Source organism: Salvelinus namaycush, chromosome 5 (assembly GCF_016432855.1).
Source record: "Salvelinus namaycush isolate Seneca chromosome 5, SaNama_1.0, whole genome shotgun sequence".
NCBI classification, from domain to species: domain Eukaryota; kingdom Metazoa; phylum Chordata; class Actinopteri; order Salmoniformes; family Salmonidae; genus Salvelinus; species Salvelinus namaycush.
Window position 1 is genome coordinate 11,337,350 of NC_052311.1, and position 8,799 is coordinate 11,346,148.

An 8,799-nucleotide genomic window follows, 5' to 3' on the forward strand; every position below is an offset into this window, starting at 1 on the left:
CTCTCTCTCTCTCTCTCTCTCTCTCTCTCTCTCTATATATATATATATATATATATATATATATAATGTATTATTATTATTATCTCTCTCTATGTATATATACATACATATATATATATATGAAACAGTGAGAGAGAAATTTCTAAAATGTAGGCTTATGTGAGAAAGATAATGTTAGGAAATCTACATAAATGGAACTTGCTTCGCTCCACCTTTTTTGCTGCTTGTGTATGTATCCGTGTGTGTGTGTGTGTGTGTGTGTGTGTGTGTGTGTGTGTGTGTGTGTGTGTGTGTGTGTGTGTGTGTGTGTGTGTGTGTGTGTGTGAGAGAGAGAGAGAGAGAGAGAGAGAGAGAGAGAGAGAGAGAGCAATCATTTTGAAATCACTTCACTCTCACACACACACAACGTGCAGTCGCGCGGTGAGCGGTGGTGCGAGCGATCCCGAGGCAGCCCATAGTTGTGTAGCTGTACAGAGGGTGACTGACAGAGGACCAAAACGCTGGCAACTAATGGACATATAGTATATTGTATTTTTTTTTTTACTCTGGAACCCTCTGCTACGGGAACATATTGAGGATTAGCTTAGCAGCTGGTGAGAATGTTCCAAACTAAGCACAGGATGCTGCTATAAAAGTGGTCCGGAGACGTACTATATATGGTTGTTTCCGTATCCGAGGAGGGGACAACAAACTGATGTGCAGCGCTTCTGGTCACCAAGTTGTTTTCTGACGGCAATTAACGCACTCGATTTGATATCAGGGGGACCGTCATTGGATTTGAAGGAATAGGCTAACCGTCGTCGGCTGATCAAGTGGATTGTTTGTTGTTGGGGTTTTTTATCACGGGGAGTGCGTTGTTCATGTATTGTGGATTCCTACTTGCGGGGAGATATTGAGGGCTGAAGTGGCTTCGTTCAGGAGAGGAAAGGGATCGAAGCTTCTAGCCCGGCTGAAGCGCTCAGAACTGGGATAGGCTACTGAGGAGTTCTCATCCATCCAAGGTAGGCTATGAACTTCACTGTCACGACTCAGCACCCATATGATGGCTTTATTGACCGTAAACACGCACATATTATGATTCACATACGAGTAGAGCCAACAAAACAGCCTCGAATCTTACATATTATAATTTCCAGATTTTGATAGTTCAATATTGTGTCCGTCACCTGCCTTTCATAACCTACCAGTCCCTTGGGTAGGCTATGCGATCCATTATCCTCAATACATTATTACATCATATGCAGGTCCGATATTGTGTATTTTCCATTTAATTGGGAAATGTAGCAATATAATGCCGACTGGGGGATAGGTAGAACTAAATGTTCCACAAACGTATGGGGATTTCGGTCCGTTTCATTCCGAGGTTGAACACTTGTTGTTTGCTTTCCGACCGTGGACTTGTGTGTCGGCGGTTGATATTCACCGCATGATCTTTCCACTGATGACTACCGATGTTAGATGTTTTCCCCTACACTCGCCTACTGGTGTTGATTTCTCTATGAGCGACGGTGCGCTTACTCCGTTCACCCTCAAAATGTACTTTCCATATACGCCATAAATTAGCTAAAGCTCCCAACGAAATATATCTCTCTGGGTTCACGAAAACCGATTTTTTTATAAGGACTTCCAGTGAGGAATATTTGAATTAAATATATATTCATTTCCTAATTGTGTATTTTTTTGTGTGTATACCTCAGCCCAACCGAGCCAAATAGGCATATGAGTTGAATGTAATAGGCTAATAGTAAGGTCATAAATAGCATAATCAATAGGCTATTTCCATTACAATATATCAGGACAGAATACCCGGCAATAGGCCTATAGGCTAAAGTAGATTGATTGTAAATTCGCCACGAATTGCCAAATAAGTAACTTTTTTTTAAATAGTCACCTAATGTAATTTATAAAACAGTCATATGGGTAGCCAATACGCCCTTCCAATACAGCCCCCTATTAGACGCGCTTGTATCACCTGTAGCTGAGTCTTTGCAAATGGCTTATTGTACAGTACCTTTTAAATGAACATTCCCTCTTATTTTAGCCTAGGAGTTTTTATCGACAGCCAATATGTTATAGTTATAACTAAATGGCAATATCTGAACTATATCAGCTATTTTTAAAAGTAGGATCAATGGTGGACAGCTCTCTGAAGCGGCAGCCGTAGCCTTTTCATGACAGCCTCACTTGGCTGTGACATTACTGCGAAATCCGGTCTTTCTGGCTTCTCCCGTTCCAAGCTGTCTCCTTTCACGGAGGCGTCTAACCTGCTAGGCAGGATGGTGATGATGCGGTACACATGAAACCATAAAGATGAAACTCGCACCTCTGAATCGCCTATCTCTTAGAATGCTTTTCATAAAGTGTTATATTGGGAGATTGAGGGCGCCAAGACACACCATTAATGCATGCAATTACCTCATCTCCTCGCCACATAATAATACTGGCCTATATCTATTTTTCTTAATTTTCATATGTAATAAAAAAATACAACTCTTGAATAGTGTTTTCCCGATAAGCGGTCATGAACTTGATGACCCTCCCCACCGCAGGTAATTTTGGCTATTGCAGAGCCTTCCCAATTGGCAACAGGCTGCTGCATTCCATTTAAGCCCTTCAAATAAATAGTCTAAACTCTAAACGTAGGACATCATTGACAAAAACTGCTCTGTAGTAGGCCTAGCCAACGACAATGTACACAATCCTGTAAATTGTAGTCCGGCGTAGGCTAGTGACTGATGAAGCAAGCGTTAGGGGGAGAAAGGTTTTGGGTTAAAGGAGCTTCAGTCAAAGCAACACGATTCCTTCCCCTCTGGTAAAATGCCAAGCGCCTCCACTCGTCTTATTCATTTGCATACGGGATTCATGCAATTAAAATCGAATCGATGCTGACAAAGCGTTTCTATTTTACGTTGCTTACATAGCCTACCCGAAAACGTGTCAAAAAAACGTGGACAAAATGTGTTGCTGTATTTTAAACGGGTAGAGGCCTAGGCCTACTGTAGATTGGTCAAGCACACTATTGTGGACTACTCCATTCAATTTGCATACTCACAAGCAACAAATAACGCAGGTCAGTGGAGTGATTGGTGACAGTCAGCCCACCGGGTTCCATGCAGTTTGAGTTATGCACTGAGGTTAATTATCTACACAATGGCGGATACTTTAATGTCACGCGCGGAGGGGATTCTGCGGGTCGTTTCAAGCTCCTCGTTTATTCGGTGTGTTTTACTGCGTATGTTAAGATCAGCACAATCTTGACTCATTGAATCGTGAGTATTTTCATTACGTTTGGTATTTTAAAAGAGTCGGCTTTAATTGTTTGTGCATATTATTTGACAGTAGCCTAGTAAATGATTCAGCTGTGTACTGTAGCCTATTGGCCTTGAGGAATTGTCAGCCAACTAGAGATATGCTAGTCTACATGTGACCCTTTTCCATAAGCGAAAAGGCTTCCTGTGTCTGTTGTTTCGTATGACTGGTTTAATTTATATATTTCTTCATTCCATTATTTTACTTTTACATGTGTGTGTATTGTTGTAAATTGTTAGATATTACTGCACTGTTGGAGCTAGGAACACAAGCATTTCACTACACATCTGCAAAATATGTGTATGTGACCAATAACATTTGATTTTATGAAGTAGCATGTCTTTCCAATTCATTCTCCTCGTCATGATCAGATTTCAATTGTGCAATGAGCAGGGAATGTCGAGATAAACTCGAAAAATATATAGGACTTGTTGTGTAGGCTATTCACATGTTTATGTTAAATGAATGATCTGAGTCAACAGGTTCACAGATGCCTTCATTAAAATTCAGAAAAGTTGAAATGTCATTTTTTAATTTTTATATTAAAGGTCTTAGCCGTCTACCATAGACCTCGTGAGAATGGGTGTGGATAATTGTCTATGCTTGAAATTATGCATTTCCACAGCATGTTTTGGGTTCATTAAATCCTATTCCAATTTAGTGAAAGTGACTTCCAATTAGGTGTGTTGCCACCACAGCCAGGAAACAAGAGGATTTTTTCTACATAGTCATTTGCCAGAATTAGACCATGTAGGTTACATATGGATATAATCATTGCATTCATTTTGACTCCGGCAACTGTAAATACATATGTTTTCAAGGAGCTCACGCCATGACGTCTGATATTTTCCTAGGTCTTATCTTGTAATATATAAGTAGAGAGTAGTTCCATCTGCCATCAGGGGGATAATCCCAATGTGTTTATACTGCGTGTTATGCTCAATTGAAGACAAGGCGGCATGGTGTCAGACGATATGGAGAGGGGAGTGACCGCTCTGTCTGGTTGAGAGGCTGGATGTTGTGCACCTTGGTATGATCCAAGGAGGCAGCCGAATTATGGAGATCAAACAAATGTGCCGTAGCTCTGGTATTTGTATATCATTGACCGTAGCTAGATAACACCTCATTTTCTCTCTGGAGATGGTGCTAGCTAGTGCATTGGCAAAGAGCAGTCAGTTGGAGCGGTTAGACCACAATCATTCTCACTGCAGTTTATCTCCTAGGCTAGACTAGAGGGAGATAGAGAGGATTCAGTGTCCTGCTCATCCAGACTAGAGTCTTCCAGCCCAGTGTCTCTGCCACAGCACAAGAGACAGCGTCTCATCAACACTTCAGTTACCTCGCTAGTAGATACAATGCTCTACTAACAACCATACGTGGTGGTGAACTATGTTACAGCCTGAAATTGTTCCTGATATTTTTTGCAGTGAGTTCCCACCAGCAGCCCCACAGATAGTCCCAGCATGTTGTGTCTCACTGTACATCATCCTAGCATGCCATATCTCTGCCAGCCAGCACTAGTGGGTGGTGTAGTGGAGCACTTTAGTCTCCATTCGCCCTAAGCAGTCAGCCGTGTCTCGGTGGTGCTATGGTCTACCTCTTTGACCGGCATAGTCTGGCACACAGGCTAGCAGACAGGCAACCAGCAACAGTTTGCCTGCTTCCCAATAAAGGGGCGAGAGTGATCTGGGCCAAACAATTGGGTTGAATGAAATCGTTAAAGTAATCCCTTGGGTAAGGGACCACCCATCTAGCATGGAGAGAAGCCCCCGTCCAGCAGTCCCCAGAGCGGGGAAGAGAATGGGGGCGATTGTACTGGACAATGACCTGGCTGGATGGGCCATCCAAGGTTGGGTTCTGTTTGGCTTTAGGACTTGCTCACCAACCCCTCTCACCTTAACCCGCCCTCCCACCTTCCTCCATCCATAGGCTCTCCAGGCCAGTTTCTTGTATTGTGGCGATAGAGAGCAGTAGCAGGAGGCTGTTCAATGTGCTCCTCAATTCTGACAATGGAGCCAAATAATATGTGTGTCTGTGATAGATTTAGATGTCCAAAGTGTTTATGCAACAGATCCCTTCAAACCTGAACAGTTGACAAGCCAGTGTACAAAAAATGCAAAGAGTCATGTTCTGTGTGATTGGTACTATGTGGTTTATACATGAAGGGAAAAGTCACTAATACATAAGATGGTAAAGAATGTGCTTGATTGTCTGGAAGAGCCGTGTGTGTACATGTGCCTGTGTGTGTGTTGGTGGAGGGGTTCCTCTACTTATGTTGTTGTTGGTAACTAGGTAATAACAGTTGCTGTCGTACTCCAAAACTCAGCAGTAGCACAACAAGTTCTAAAACAAATAAGCTAACCTTTTATTTGTTTGCCTTGAGATCTTATGAGGAGTTGGTAGGCGAGTCTTGTATAGTGCAGTAACAGGCCCTGTATTGTGAGGTTACACATTAACCAGGGAGGGGCAGATGTCGTCGTCCGGTGCTCTCTCATAGAGTCAATCATTCCTCCAGTCTGGAACTATGACACTTCTTAACCTCCATAAATGCCACTGTGTAATTAGATTCTTGAATTATTCAGCCTTATGCACATTCCAATGAGGGCTTGAGTGAAGTGTGTGTACAGTGTCTTGCTACCGTGATGCAGCGGCATCGCCATGGTAAATGACTTAGCCAACCGGTCGGCCTGCTGTGCGTGTATCACTGTTTCTTACACAACTGCTTTTGTGTGGCTTTATTAAGGCTTGACTGTAGTTGGCAGAGCCTAGTGGTGCTTTGGCTTGTTCTGGAGTATACCGTAGTGTAGTTAGCAGACCTGGGTTCAAATACTATTTGAAATCTTTCAAAGACTTTGGCGTTTGCTCTAGAGTTTTAGATGTAAGGGGGTTAACTTTTTTTGAACTATTCTATTGGTCCATTAAGCCAGACAAGCTCAGTCAGGCATGTAAAATTGTATTTGAATCCAGATCTGGTAACTAGCTGGCTGGTTGAGGGAAGGTTGCTGGGGGGTTAGGATGATGAATTCCTAGCCACGGGTTTGAGTTAAAACCTTAATACAACGGTTGTGCGCCGTGTCAGCGGGGAGGCCTCAGAATAGCAATTAGCCTGTTAAATCTGTTAACCTCCCTCAGTGTGGAAGCACAATGCTCACCAGAGAAAAGAGGGAGAGGGAAAGATGAGAGGAGGGAGGGAGGGAGGGAGGAGAGCGAAGGAAACTGAAGGAGGGATGGAGTTGGAGATACAGAGAGAGAGGGAGTACATGAGGGAGAATGTGAAAGAGAGAGCTAGAGAGGGGTAGCGAAGAAGGGAGGGGGGGAGAAAGAGTGTATGTAGAGAGAGAGAGAGCGAGATGTACAATGAGGGGATTTGTAATGGGTCTTTGTGAGCAGGATTTAGCGTGCAGCAAGTATTCTAGCAGAGGACACAGCATCACAGGTGTAGGGCAAGTGTGGGTGGCAGGAACAGACAGAGAAATATGAAAGCAGTAATGGTTGTGGAGCATAAAGAAAACAGCCTGTCTCACGCAGTACAATACACAGTTTACAAGTCAATGCCTTTCTATCCTGACATCTATTGGTTTAAATACCGTTTAAAGTTGACAGAATCAAGTGGGTGTGGTGAAAAGGAACGAGGAAGCTACTAGTTTCCAAGGTATTCTACGACAGCAGAGTGCTCTGGCTCGCATTGTTCTCTTTCGAATTCTCACATGTCGCTCACGCACATCTCTCCAGCACTGCTGATGAGGAAGGTTGGGGGAGTTGGCCCCTGTTGATTTAGTAGCCGAAAAGCGTTGTCGCCATAAATCGCACTCCCTGTCCTCTAAATCCTGGACTGCTAATGTTGACAGATAAGGCACTGAAGAAAGCTGTGTTGACGGCCCATTGTCATTCAAATATATGCGCTATTGTCTGCCGTCCTCACTCCCCTTTCCAGGAAGGCTGAAAGGGTTAAGGGGTAACGGGGAGGTGGTTTAAGGCAATGCCAGGTGCCAGATGTAGATGTGACTTTCTCAAGTCTGGAGTGTTTTGTAAACGTTGGAGTCGTTAAGGGGCCCTGCCACTCAGAGCCACCAGGGTGTTTCATTTCCATCTCAATGTCAACCTCTTTGCCAGGCCACTCAGTTCGACCAGTCACTCACACACACACACACACACACACACACACACACACACACACACACACACACACACACACACACACACACACACACACACACACACACACACACACACACACACACACACACACACGCAGGAACCTTCTCTCTCTCTCTCAGAGCCCACACTAGCAATGTTTCTCTGCTCTTCTCCTCTGTGCTCGAGCGTCAACAGCTCCCTGACTCTGCTGCCGTTCACATACAAACATGCACCCTCACTCCCTGACACACATTCACAGTCGAGTGAGACTGTTCCAGTGAGAGTCCAGAGGTGTGGCGAAGGATCAAACCCCCCCCCAAAAAAAATATTTTTCATTTTGTTTCTCACATTCGTCGAATACAACAGGTATTCAACAGGTAGACCTTACAGTGAAATGCTTACTTACAAGTGCTTAACCTACAACAGGTAGACCTTACAGTGAAATGCTTACTTACAAGTGCTTAACCTACAACAGGTAGACCTTACAGTGAAATGCTTACTTACAAGTGCTTAACCTACAACAGGTAGACCTTACAGTGAAATGCTTACTTACAAGTGCTTAACCTACAACAGGTAGACCTTACAGTGAAATGCTTACTTACAAGTGCTTAACCTACAACAGGTAGACCTTACAGTGAAATGCTTACTTACAAGTGCTTAACCTACAACAGGTAGACCTTACAGTGAAATGCTTACTTACAAGTGCTTAACCTACAACAGGTAGACCTTACAGTGAAATGCTTACTTACAAGCCCTTAACCTACAACAGGTAGACCTTACAGTGAAATGCTTACTTACAAGTGCTTAACCAACAATTTTTTTTAAAGAAAAAATAAGTGTTAAGAAAGTATTTTACTAAATAAACTAAAGTAAACAAAAAATGAAAACAAGACAAAAATAGAAAAACAACAAATAATTAAAGAGCAACAATAAAATAACAGTAGCGGGGCTTTATACAGGGGGTACCGGTACAGACTCAATGTATGTGGGCATCAGTTAGTCGAGGTAATTGAGGTAATATGTACATGTAGGTAGAGGTAAAGTGACAATGCATAGAACATTAACAGAGAGAAGCAGAAGAGTAAAAAGGGGGGATCAATGTAAATAGTCTGGGTAACCATTTGATCAGATGTTCAGCAGTCTTATGGCTTGGGGGTAGAAGCTGTTAAGAAGCCTTTTGGACCTAGACTTGGCGCTCTGGTACCGCTTGCCGTGCGGTAGCAGAGAGAACAGTCTATGACTACGGTGGCTGGAGTCTTTGATCATTTTTAGGGCCTTCCTCTCACACGGGTTGTGATGAACAAGTGGGGATCTTCCTGTGGCTGGAGCACGGCTTCTCCAGACTGTCTCCAA

At 43.3% G+C, this 8,799-nt stretch overlaps 1 protein-coding gene across 2 annotated transcripts in view; it reads left to right on the forward strand.

Annotated features, from left to right (window-relative positions):
* Positions 1-401: 401 nt before the first annotated feature.
* LOC120047967 (protocadherin-1-like) overlaps positions 402-8,799 on the forward strand; it is an 18,921-nt gene continuing 10,523 nt past the window's right edge. For both annotated transcript variants that reach the window (XM_038993603.1, XM_038993602.1), the window contains exon 1: positions 402-1,001. The gene's annotated coding sequence lies outside the window, so the exon portion shown is untranslated. The remainder of the gene's footprint in view (positions 1,002-8,799) is intronic.